Genomic DNA, 11,581 nt, shown 5'->3' with positions numbered 1-11,581 from the left:
GTTGATTCTTATATAGTCCACCCTCCGTCTTGCGATGCTCAGATTTACTTTAGCAATGTTCCTTATACATGAATGAAGAGTCTTTTATGCTATATATGATCCTGTAGATAACTAGAGTAGATTGTGACTTAGTAGATAGTAGATAACTTAGAATCCATTCTCTAGCTAATCCGATGTCACCTTACATATATGAGTAGTAGTCTATTTTCTAATCGCTGTGTTATTTACCCAAGAGCTTATATTTCATTATCATTATTATTATGGCTTACCCCCTGCCAAAGTAAGTGACTGTGTGACGAGTTCCTCATTAGTAATCATGTTCTTGCAAGTTTATCTCTAGTCTATGCCTTGATAAATTTTATCCTTATCTTTATCTCCATTGTTCTCTTAAGCAAAATTATAAATAACGATACCTGGAATACTTACCTGGTGAAATGCTATAATGAGGTGTTTTATCTATGCGCTTGCGGATAGAATAGATTATTTTCTAGAGAGCCTCCATATTCATAAATACCTTTGTACACTCTGGCACCATGCTGGGGATGACAACCTAGTATCTAAGTGGTGTTAGTAAGTGTCAACACCAACCATGATCAAGTATCCACCTATCTCTCGCAGGTGACAGGAAATCACCCGGCTTCTACGGAACTAAGCATGGCTAAGCATTAGTTCGATCCTGGACCTACTCAGGTGAGGTATAAGGTGGACAAGGTAGTCTTCGTGCAGCAAGGTTGTCATATCAACGCCTAACACTTAATGCAACAATACATAACCATAGTTAATTGACAGCTAGACATGATAACAAAAATAGTAGGAGTCTTATAATGCTCCGGGGCTTGCCTTCGACGTAGGTGGAAGGACAAAGTCTCCTGGCTGTTCTGGAAAATCTAGAGAATAAGCACTTCGCAGCGGCTACTTGTAACAGTCATAACTTTTAAACTACTCAGCCAAATGTCGTGAAATTTGAACACAAGGCACATAAGCACGTTAGCTACAAGTTTGTTATAGAAAAGTTTTCCAGAAAACTTCATCTTCAAGCAGTTCTTAAGTAATTTCTATCAGCTACCCAGAATGTGCTCTAGACAAGGCATAAATAGCAAAATAATATTTTAGCACATAATAAGAATGTAACATTGGTTCAAACCAAAAATACCAGTAGCTAGAACATGTCTAAGAAATACTATAAAAAATCATGGCAAGGTTTAAACTCATTGTTATTGTCCCCTTTTCTATTTATTTATTTATTAAGGTGAATTAATGAGCATGTAGTATAAGTGCTCTAAAAATCTTAATAAATTTACAGCAAGCTATCTAGGCTACCACAAGGTTACTGTAAAATTCTCATGGCTCTTGCACATGCAAATTGTGAGGTACAAAAATGACAAGCTAACAATGGTATTAAAGGCATAAATGTGAAACCCTATTAAAAAGCGTCAAACAACAAATTTCAGATTTTTTTTAGCTTTGTCTTCACATGTTTACATCACCCAGCAAGTTCCATCCTAAAAGGAGTCATACTTTATTTATTAAAAATACCACAAGAACCTCCTGTCGGTCCTAAAAGGAATCATATCTATTTATTTCTGCAAAAACATGGCATGCTTCATATTTTTATTAAAAACTAGACTAACTCAAGGATCTGACAAAATTGGAATCACTCCATTTGGATCTGCCTAACTCAAGTTATGAATTTTCCAAGAATAGCATTGAATCTGCCAAAAACAGAGATAAGGGGAGAGGGGATTAGTGGAGTCCCACTCGTCAGCAACACACAGAGCACAGGCGAGCTCGGTTGCCGGAGATCTCATCGACTGTGAGGTCTTCGGGGAAACCGAGGGCATCTACGTGTTCCTCACATCAAGGCGAACTCGTTGACCTACTTGGCTCACGCTCTACTGGACTCTACGATGCTCGCCATCGAGAATGGCGGAGCGGCGGCGCTGCGCGGCGTTACACCGGCGAACTGAAGCCACGACGACCCACTAGAGGTTGCGGACGAGCAAGAGTGAAGCAAGGGGAAGCAGTAGGAAGAAGAATCACGGCCAGAGGTGGACCAGAGAGGTCTGGCCATGTTGCCGGTGATCTCTGCAAACTCCGGTGAGGTGGAGTCCGCGACGGAGTTGGCAATGTGACCTCATGGTGCTCGGCTAGGGAAAAGAGATGGACGTCGAGGTAGAGGACGTCACGGCGGAGCTCACCAAGAACGAAGGCGGGCGAAATGTGGCGCTCTAAGCGAGTGGATGTCGTGTCTGAGGCACGGAGTGGCTTCATGGCGACTTGAGGGCGTTGTCCAAGCTGACAGGCGGAGCCGTCGACTGCGTACGGTCGCCACCTGGCCGGACACGCGGCAGCGGACGGCGACTATCCAAACTGAATTGGTGTCTAAAACTCCCGATCGCAGTGACTGAAACTCGATCTTCGTTGGCGTTTATCTCGTGACTCACTCTGTGGTTTTTGCTCAGATTTGTCCGAATGGATAGAGCTACACGAGTTCTACAAGTTTGCTTAAAATATCAAGGTCTGGTTCAGCCTAGATTTCAAATTACAAGGCTCCCAAGTACCCTACCTCGATTCTACGAAACCCAGACTTAGCCAAAATTGACTAAGTGTTGGAAACAACACTGATTTCTGGCTTGTGGACCACTTTTGGGCAGGTTTCAAGCATTTTCGTGAAAAGGTATCAAAACAACTTTTGTAGTTTATAAAATTTACTACAACTTTGCTTTAGATGTCATTTACATGCAAGGTCTCTAGCATAGGTTTCATAAAATATCTTTGAAAAGAGGTTTAGGGGGTCAACTAGGTCAACCTAGGGGTTAACCATGACTTAGGGGCATTTTTGGGTGAGACCTCCAACATAAAATTGGTTCAAAATGTTATTCTAAACACGAATAGAGTATTTTGGAAGACAAATGTGCAATTGTGTACATTGGTCATACATGACTTACACATAGAACAAGTCATATAAGTTATTCAATTACATAGTGTATACACCAAATGACATGTGATCATGGTATGATGCTCATGAGTGATCATGATGATGCTTATGTTGATGCAATGCTCATGGTTTACATGCAAGCTAACACTAGGAGTGTTACAGTATCAAAGACAGCTATTCCTCGGCCCTTCCCTACCCACCCAGCTCGTTTCTCGATCGGCTCGACGTCGGCCACTAATTTCCGTCGCAACCGCTTGAGATCCATACGAGTCTGGTCTTGCTGGATTGATCCGATCCTCCAGCCACCAGATACGCACTGTGGCGGCGTGACGGGAATTGCTCGCAGCACCAACTGTGAGTGGGCGCACGGCGGCGGTGCGACGGGATCCAGAAGTAGCACACCTCTGCGCGCCTCCGGCTACGGTGACATCGTCTTCGACTGGGGTTCTGCATCGATCGGTTGCGGTTCGGAGGCGTGAACCGCGTTGAGCACATAAACATCGCTCCCAATTTCTCTCTGGCTCAGGTCGATTCTTAGCCTAGGATTGCGGAGCGCTAGTCTCCGTGTAAAATTCCATAAGCTAGAGTCGATCTGTAGCGGTGGTGTTTGGCGGGGAACTGTCCGTCGATTTGGGTTGCAAAGTGTCGCTCGCGCCGTCTCTGTTGTAAAATCCCTCGATCGAGCCTCAGTTCCAGTAGTTGGGTATTGGGTGTGGCACGCGATAGGGGAGGCATTGCTGAACCTGTTGCTACATCCTGTGTTACTCCGGTCTCTGCTTTCAGTTTCCCACAACGGCGCCGTCCAAACAGCCAAAGCCTTTGGCCTAGACCCAAATCCTCCTTGAACACATGGCGGGCCGGGATGAGGTCAAATAACAGCGTTAGGGTGATCTGTTGGAGCATTTGGATCTTCTATCCAAGCACTTGAATGATGTGGGCATTACACAGCAGGAATTGAAGAAACAGCTGACTGAAACAAATCTCAAATTGGATCAGTGTACTGTAGAACAGCGACATATCTCTCAACAAGTTCAAGCCAATGGTCAGGCAGTAGCACACTTAACTGTTCGCCAATTTGACACTGATGCCTTCTGAGTAACTGATGGGTCAGAGGTTGCTAATGAGGAAAATGTGTTTGAAAATGTGTTTGCAGACAGGGGTAAACATCCTGCTTGCCCTGGCCAAAGTCACCATGTCAGGCCACCTCGACATACATCGTAGTCTGATAATCTGCCTCGCCATATCTTGCCCAAGTTGTTCTTCCCAACTACAGGTGGTACTCAGCCCAAGGTGTGGGTGGATAAGTGTCTCAATTACTTTCATATCTATCAAATGCATGAAAGCCTGTGGGTGCAAGCTGCCAGTATGCATCTTCAGGATAATGCTGCCAAGTGGTGGCAGACATACAAGCTTCAGCACCTAGGTGTCACTTGGACCAACTTCTCTGCAGATTTTCAGGCTACTTTTGGTTCTGATGATCATAGATCTGCTCTCAATGATTTAATCGATTTGAAGCAAACAGCAAGTGTGGAAGAGTACACTACTCAGTTCAAATTTCTTCTGTTTGATGTCACAATGCATGGGTGTACTTATGATGATCTGTTCTTTGCTACTCATTATGTGAGAGGTCTCAGGGAGGACATTAGAGCGGTTGTTGAGCCACAACAACCCCCAACAGTGTAAACAGCTATGGTCGTTGCAAAGATCCAACACAAGGTCATTGAAAGGGGCAAACTGAAGTATCAGCAAAGACAACAACAACCCAAGGCTCCATAGCTGATATGACCATGCCAGCAAGCAAGATGTCACAAGCTTCAAGTCAAGCTACAACCACTCAAGTTTTACCTACACCGACACCAGCCCAAGTCATCGATGAACCGGTTACACGTAGTCGTGCAAAGAAGCTGCAACATGAGGTCCACGCGCTACTTTGTGAGATTCATATTAACATTAATGAGAATTATATACTACCTAAGTGTTCTACCTTGATTGTACTCAGGTATATAGAAGAAGAGAAGGATGAATCGGATCGTGCAGAGCGAACCAGTGCAAGTTCCAGAAGACACTACAAAATGGACCAGAGAGTCAAAAACGGACCAGTGGAAGTCAAGAACGGACCAGTGCAAAGAAATCTTTATAACTTTTTAATCACAAAAGCTATGAAGGCCCATCAGGACTTGTTGGAAAGCTTGTCGAGTCTATTTTCCAATGAATCTAGTGGCGACCAGTTTGGATACTCCATATTGCCTGCAGACCAGAATTAGTACAGACTGCTCAGAAGGTCAACAGTCTGTCGTGACAGAATGTTTGTACAACTTGCCGTGCAAAACTATACCAATCTACAACGTTTCGTGGTGCATGGCATACATTCCTGGAAAGCACTTGGAGTCTAGTTTCACATCCAAGAAACGGTTCATTATTTGGACTCTCCAATAAAAAGTTATGGTCAGTTTATTGGAACGTGCTCTAGAGGCCAACACTCACGCAAAGCCAGTTCGGGAATTCATTCCGAGGGGACCTTTCACATTGCCTTCCCTCAGAAACTCTATTTCATTTTCATACCTATCTAGGAGGGTTGTTCCTAGTATAAATATCCTCTACCTCTAAGCTATCAGCAACCTTTGATCATTTGATAAACTACATGATATTGCAGTCGTGCTGCTGAGTGCCTTACTCAACCTTTGTTCTTCCTTGTTTTTCTTGGACTTGTGAAGTGAATCCTCTAGGTTCCCCTACTTCGTGCTCTACGGCTTCCGTTCGACTGCGCCATATTGTGTGGATTAGTTCCGGATTGTGGTTCTGCGGTCGTTCGGAGATCGAGTCGAAGTCTTCGCGGTTTCGGTGCCTCTCTCCCCGTCGCATCCAACCTTTGTCAGGTATAAAGCTAGTTATCCGCTGTTCGCAGCAAGTTATCCTTGTTCTTTTGATCTACTGTCGTGAAGATCGGGCCACCCTCGTATCGATTCATATCGGTAACCTATCAACTGGTATCAAAGCTTTCGTTGTCACGGTAGATCTCACAATCATCCACATATCTACCTTTAGTTTATCTATCATTTGTTACTGTTTTGATCATCACCTATAGTCCACTGAAAAAGCCATAAAAAATCCTAGAGCCCTTTGACGGTGTTATCCGCATCCCTGTTAGTATAAAAAAGAGTTCAAATAAAAAAGTCAGTGAAAAAAAAATTCAGAGAAAAGAAAAGAGAAAAAACAGAAAAAGTAGAAAAAGAGGAAAGGGGTTGTATTGCGGTTTGCTTACTGAAAAAATTCATTCAGTTTACGAATTCAGATTCTTGGTGATTTATATACCAGCAACATTATATCATTTGAGCACATCAAATCACTTGATTCTCAGTACCGTAGCCTCCCTTGTTTAACCACCTATAGCTCCACCTAAAACTGAAACCAGGACATTCGACTCGTAATCCTTGCGACCTCAGAATCACTTCTGTTGAGCTGCTACACTAGCACAATTCACTGTCCTTGAGAACAGGAAAGAGCATTGGTAAGTAAAAGGTGAGGTTGTGTGATTCCACAAATTTACCCATTCCGCTATATTTTGCTTTAGTGCTAACATGGCAGGATCCAACTCAAGTATTCATGGTAATCGTCATGGAGAAGGAGAACCCCCTGTTGCACGGGCTGAGTTGCGCCAAATGGCAGACTCACTCTTGCAGGCCATGGAGAGGATGCTTGATGCATGCATACCTGTAGATGGGCGGAGGGCTCCTCGGCATCAATCTGATGAATCTGGTGCTGAAAATTCTAATGGAGGACATGACTGTTTTATAGATGGTCGTGGTGGTGGCAGGCGAGCTGGTCATCATGGCCAAGATGGAGGACGAGCTCATGGACGTGGTCGTGGCCATCGTGTTCATTTTGATAATGAAGAATTTGATAACTTTGATCAAGAAGAGGGGTCTGATGAGAATCCCTTTGCAAATGATGGGCTGCATAGGCGGCGCAATGATCGCCGGCGGCATGCTGATCATGGAGATAGAGAGCATCATCATGGTCGTCGTAATAGGGAAGATCCGGACAGCATTGCTCGTGTCAAGTTGAGTATCCCAAAATTCACTCGAAGAGAGGATGCAGATGCATATCTTGAGTGGGCTGAGCAGTGTGATCAAATTTTTAGAGTGCATAAACTCTCTGATCAGAGGTGTGTCAATCTTGCTTCAGTGGAGTTCTCTGGTTATGCTCTGACTTGGTAGAATCAGATACAAGAGAATCAACTTGTGTTGGGCCGTGAACATATCAACACATGGGAAGAGATGAAGCAAGTGATGAGAAGGCGATTTGTACCGTCAAGCTATCAGCGTGACCTTCGCAATAGGTTACAAATGTTGAAGCAAGGAAAAAGATCGGTTGATGAGTATTATAAGGAGACGGAACTGTTGTTAGTGCAGACTGGAATTAGAGAGGATCCAGAGTAAAAAATGGCAAGATTTTTGGGTGGTCTCAATGAGGACATTGCTGGTTTTGTTGAGATGTTTCCATATCATACGTTGCAAGACCTTATTGATCAAGCTATGCGTACTGAAAGAAAAATTCAGCAAGAGACACGTGGAAAATCTTATGCAAGTCCTTCTATTGTAGCCCCATGGCACAAGCAGCAGTCCAACACTTCTTTCGGTGGGGGACGGTCCCAAGGTGCTGCAGCTAGGCCCTCCTCATCTAATGCTCCTTCAAAGATGGTGGTTTCTACAACATCATCTCCCAGAAATCAGCAGCGTCATGCTACAAGCGCAGCAGCCCCAACTGTGGCTTCCTCAGCTACTACTTCCTCTGCACATAGTAGAGAAATTGTGTGCCACAAGTGCCATGGTCGTGGACATATTGCTGCACAATGTCCCAGTAGGAGGACCATGATTGTGAATGAGAATGGTGAATGGGAATCTGAAAGTGATCAAGAGGAAGAAGGTCCAAGATATGATGAGGATCATGAAAACAATGATAATGAGATCCAACCCGATGAAGGTGATAACAACTGCTTTATTTCTCTTCGTGTGCTTAGTGTTACTGCTGCAAAGGAAGAGAATGGGCAGCGACACAATCTTTTCCACACTCGAGGCATGATCAAAGAGAAGTTGTGTAGAATTATTGTTGACAATGGCAGCTGCAACAATATTGCTAGCCAAGAATTGGTTGATAGAATGGAGCTAAAACAAAGGCATCATCCTAATCCATACAAGATGCAGTGGCTGAATGATTGTGGCACGCTGCGTGTGAGCCATGTTGTGACAGTTCCTTTCTCTATTGGGAGGTATAATGATCATGTGGAGTGTGACGTGGTGCCTATGCAAGCATGCCAGCTGCTGCTAGGTAGACCATGGTTATATGATCGTGATGTTCAGATTTCTGGAAGAACCAACAAGCTGTCTTTTGTGTACAAAGGAGAGCGAATTTCTTTGCTTTCTTTGACATCGGAGGAAATCTTAAAAGATGATCTCAAGAAGAAACAGAGAGAGAGCGAGAACCACTTAAGAGTGACCCACAAATATAGTAAGGAAGAGTTTCCACAGCCAAATAAAACCCCACAGCTACAAAGAACCCAAAAACTGGGAAAACCGGGGTTGGTTATGATGGCTAGGAAAGGGGATCTAAAGGAGTTGAGTGAACCTAATGCCAAGTTCTTTGTACTCTTGTACAAGGACACTCTTTTTCCTTCTAACACCTTACCCTCTACCCTGCCAAGTGTTGTTTTTGATGTCTTACAGGATTTCGAGGATGTGTTTCCAGACGAGGTATCACCAGGGCAGCCACCCAAGAGAGGGATCGAGCATCAAATTGATTTGGTTCCTGGTGCTTCCCTCCCAAATCGCGCTGCCTACCGCACCAATCCGGAGGAAATCAAGGAAATCCAGCGACAAGTGGAGGACTTGATCAAGAAAGGGTATGTGCAAGAAAGTCTTTCACCTTGTGCTGTCCTAGTCCTTTTAGTTCCTAAGATAGATGGATCTTGGCGAATGTGTGTGGACTGCCGTGCAATTAACAACATCACTATGAGGTATAGGCATCCCATCCCAAGATTAGATGATATGTTTGATGAACTTAGTGGTGCCATAATTTTCACTAAAATTGATTTAAGGAGTGGTTATCACCAAATTCGTATGAAAGAAGGAGATGAATGGAAAACAGCCTTTAAAACAAAATTTGGGTTGTATGAATGGTTGGTGATGCCCTTCGGTTTGACAAATGCACCTAGCACGTTTATGAGATTGATGAACCATGTGCTTAGAGCTTTTATTGGAAGGTTTGTTGTTGTTTATTTTGATGACATCTTAATTTACAGCAAGTCCCTTGACAATCATGTAAAACATATCCAATGCGTGCTTGCTGTCCTATGTGAGCAACAATTGTATGCTAACCTTGAGAAGTGCACCTTTTGCACCGACAAGGTAGTTTTTCTTGGATTTGTTGTCTCAGGGCAAGGTGTGGAGGTCGATGAAGAGAAGATCAAGGCTGTACAAGAATGGACGCCTCCACAGAACGTGAGTCAAGTGAGGAGCTTCCTTGGGCTTGCTGGGTTCTACCGGCGGTTTGTGAGAGATTTCAGCACCATTGCTGCCCCTATGAACGAGCTTACTAAGAAAGAAGTGCCTTTCAAATGGGAAGAAGCACATCAAAGGGCATTTGATGAGTTAAAGAAGAAGCTAACAACAGCTCCAGTCCTTGCACTTCCCGATTTCGGTAAGACTTTTGAGATTGAATGTGATGCAAGCAGAATTGGTATTGGAGGTGTGCTCATGCAAGAACGAAGGTCAATTGCATACTTCAGTGAAAAGCTAAGTGGTCCAACTCTTAATTATTCAGTTTATGATAAAGAACTATATGCTCTTGTTCGGAGTTTGGAAACTTGGCAACACTATCTTTTTCCTAAAGAATTTGTAATACACTCGGACCATGAATCTTTGAAACATCTTAAAGGTCAACTAAAACTGAACCAAAGACATGCAAAATGGTGTGAATTCATTGAATCTTTTCCTTATGTAGTTAAATACAAGAAAGGAAAGGAAAATGTGGTAGCTGATGCTTTGTCCCGACGTCATGCTTTGCTTACACAACTTGATGCTAAAATTCTGGGATTAGAAAGTATAAAGGAAATATACACTACTGATTCATACTTTGCTGAACCATATACCAAGTGTTGTGATGGCAAAGGATGGGAAAAATATCATGTGCATGATGGATTCTTATTTCGAGCTAACAAACTATGCATTCCAGATTGCTCTGTTCGAATTTTACTTGTGCAGGAAGCTCATGCAGGTGGGCTTATGGGCCATTTTGGAGCCAAGAAGACAGAGCAAGTGTTCGCCGACCACTTCTTTTGGCCAAAGATGAGAAGAGACGTAGAGAGACATGTTCTTCGCTGCGAGTCATGCCACAAAGCTAAGTCTCGTTTGAACCCTCATGGACTTTACACTCCTCTTCCTATTCCTAGTGCTCCATGGGAAGACATATCTATGGATTTTGTTCTTGGATTACCACGCACTAAGTGGGGAAAGGATTCGATTTTTGTTGTGGTTGATCGATTTAGCAAAATGGCGCATTTTATTCCATGCCACAAAAGTGACGATGCTTCGCATATTGCTGATTTATTTTTCAAAGAAGTTGTGCGCTTGCATGGAGTACCACATACTATTGTTTCTGATCGAGATACAAAAATTTTTAGCTATTTCTGGAAAACTTTATGGGGAAACTTGGGACACGGTTGTTGTTTTCCACAACATGTCATCCGCAAACGGATGGACAAACTGAAGTTGTGAATCGAACACTATCAATGTTACTGCGAGCTGTTCTCAAAAAGAATTTTAAACTTTGGGAAGAAAGTTTGCCACACGTTGAGTTTGCATACAATAGGGCAGTGCATTCGACTACTAAATTTTGCCCATTTGAAATTGTATATGGGTTCAAACCCACTGCTCCCATAGATCTTTTGCCTTTACCTGTGCAGGAACGATTGAACTTCGATGCAAGCAAGCGAGCTGAATTTGTCAAGAGCCTTCATGACCGAGCTCGAATCAACATTGAGAAGATGACCAAGATATATGAGAAGCGTGCAAACAAGGGTCAAAAAAAAATGTTATTTGAGGCTGGAGATCTCGTTTGGGTACATCTACGCAAGGATAGATTCCCTGAACAACGCAAGAGCAAGTTGCAGCCCAGAGCTGATGGTCCCTTCAAAGTGCTTCGCAAGATCAATGACAATGCATATGAAATTGATCTCCCAAGTACATATGGTGTGAGTACAAGCTTCAATGCTGCCGATTTATCTCCTTTCCTAGGATTGGACGAGTCGAGGACGACTCTTTTTGAAGGGGGGAGGATGATATGACCATGCCAGCAAGCAAGATGTCACAAGCTCCAAGTCAAGCTACAATCACTCAAGTTTTAACTACACCGACACCAGCCCAAGTCATCAATGGACCGGTTACACGTAGTCGTGCAAAGAAGCTACAACAAGAGGTCCACGCGCTACTTTGTGAGATTCATTATAATATTAATGAGAATTATATACTACCTAAGTGTCCTACCTTGATTGTACTCAGGTATATAGAAGAAGAGAAGGATGAATCAGACCGTGAAGAACGAACCAGTGCAAGTTTCAGAAGACACTACAAAACGGACCAGAGAGTC

Source organism: Sorghum bicolor, chromosome 4 (genome assembly GCF_000003195.3).
Source record: "Sorghum bicolor cultivar BTx623 chromosome 4, Sorghum_bicolor_NCBIv3, whole genome shotgun sequence".
Lineage (NCBI taxonomy): Eukaryota > Viridiplantae > Streptophyta > Magnoliopsida > Poales > Poaceae > Sorghum > Sorghum bicolor.
Note: the sequence above shows the minus strand (reverse complement) of the source record.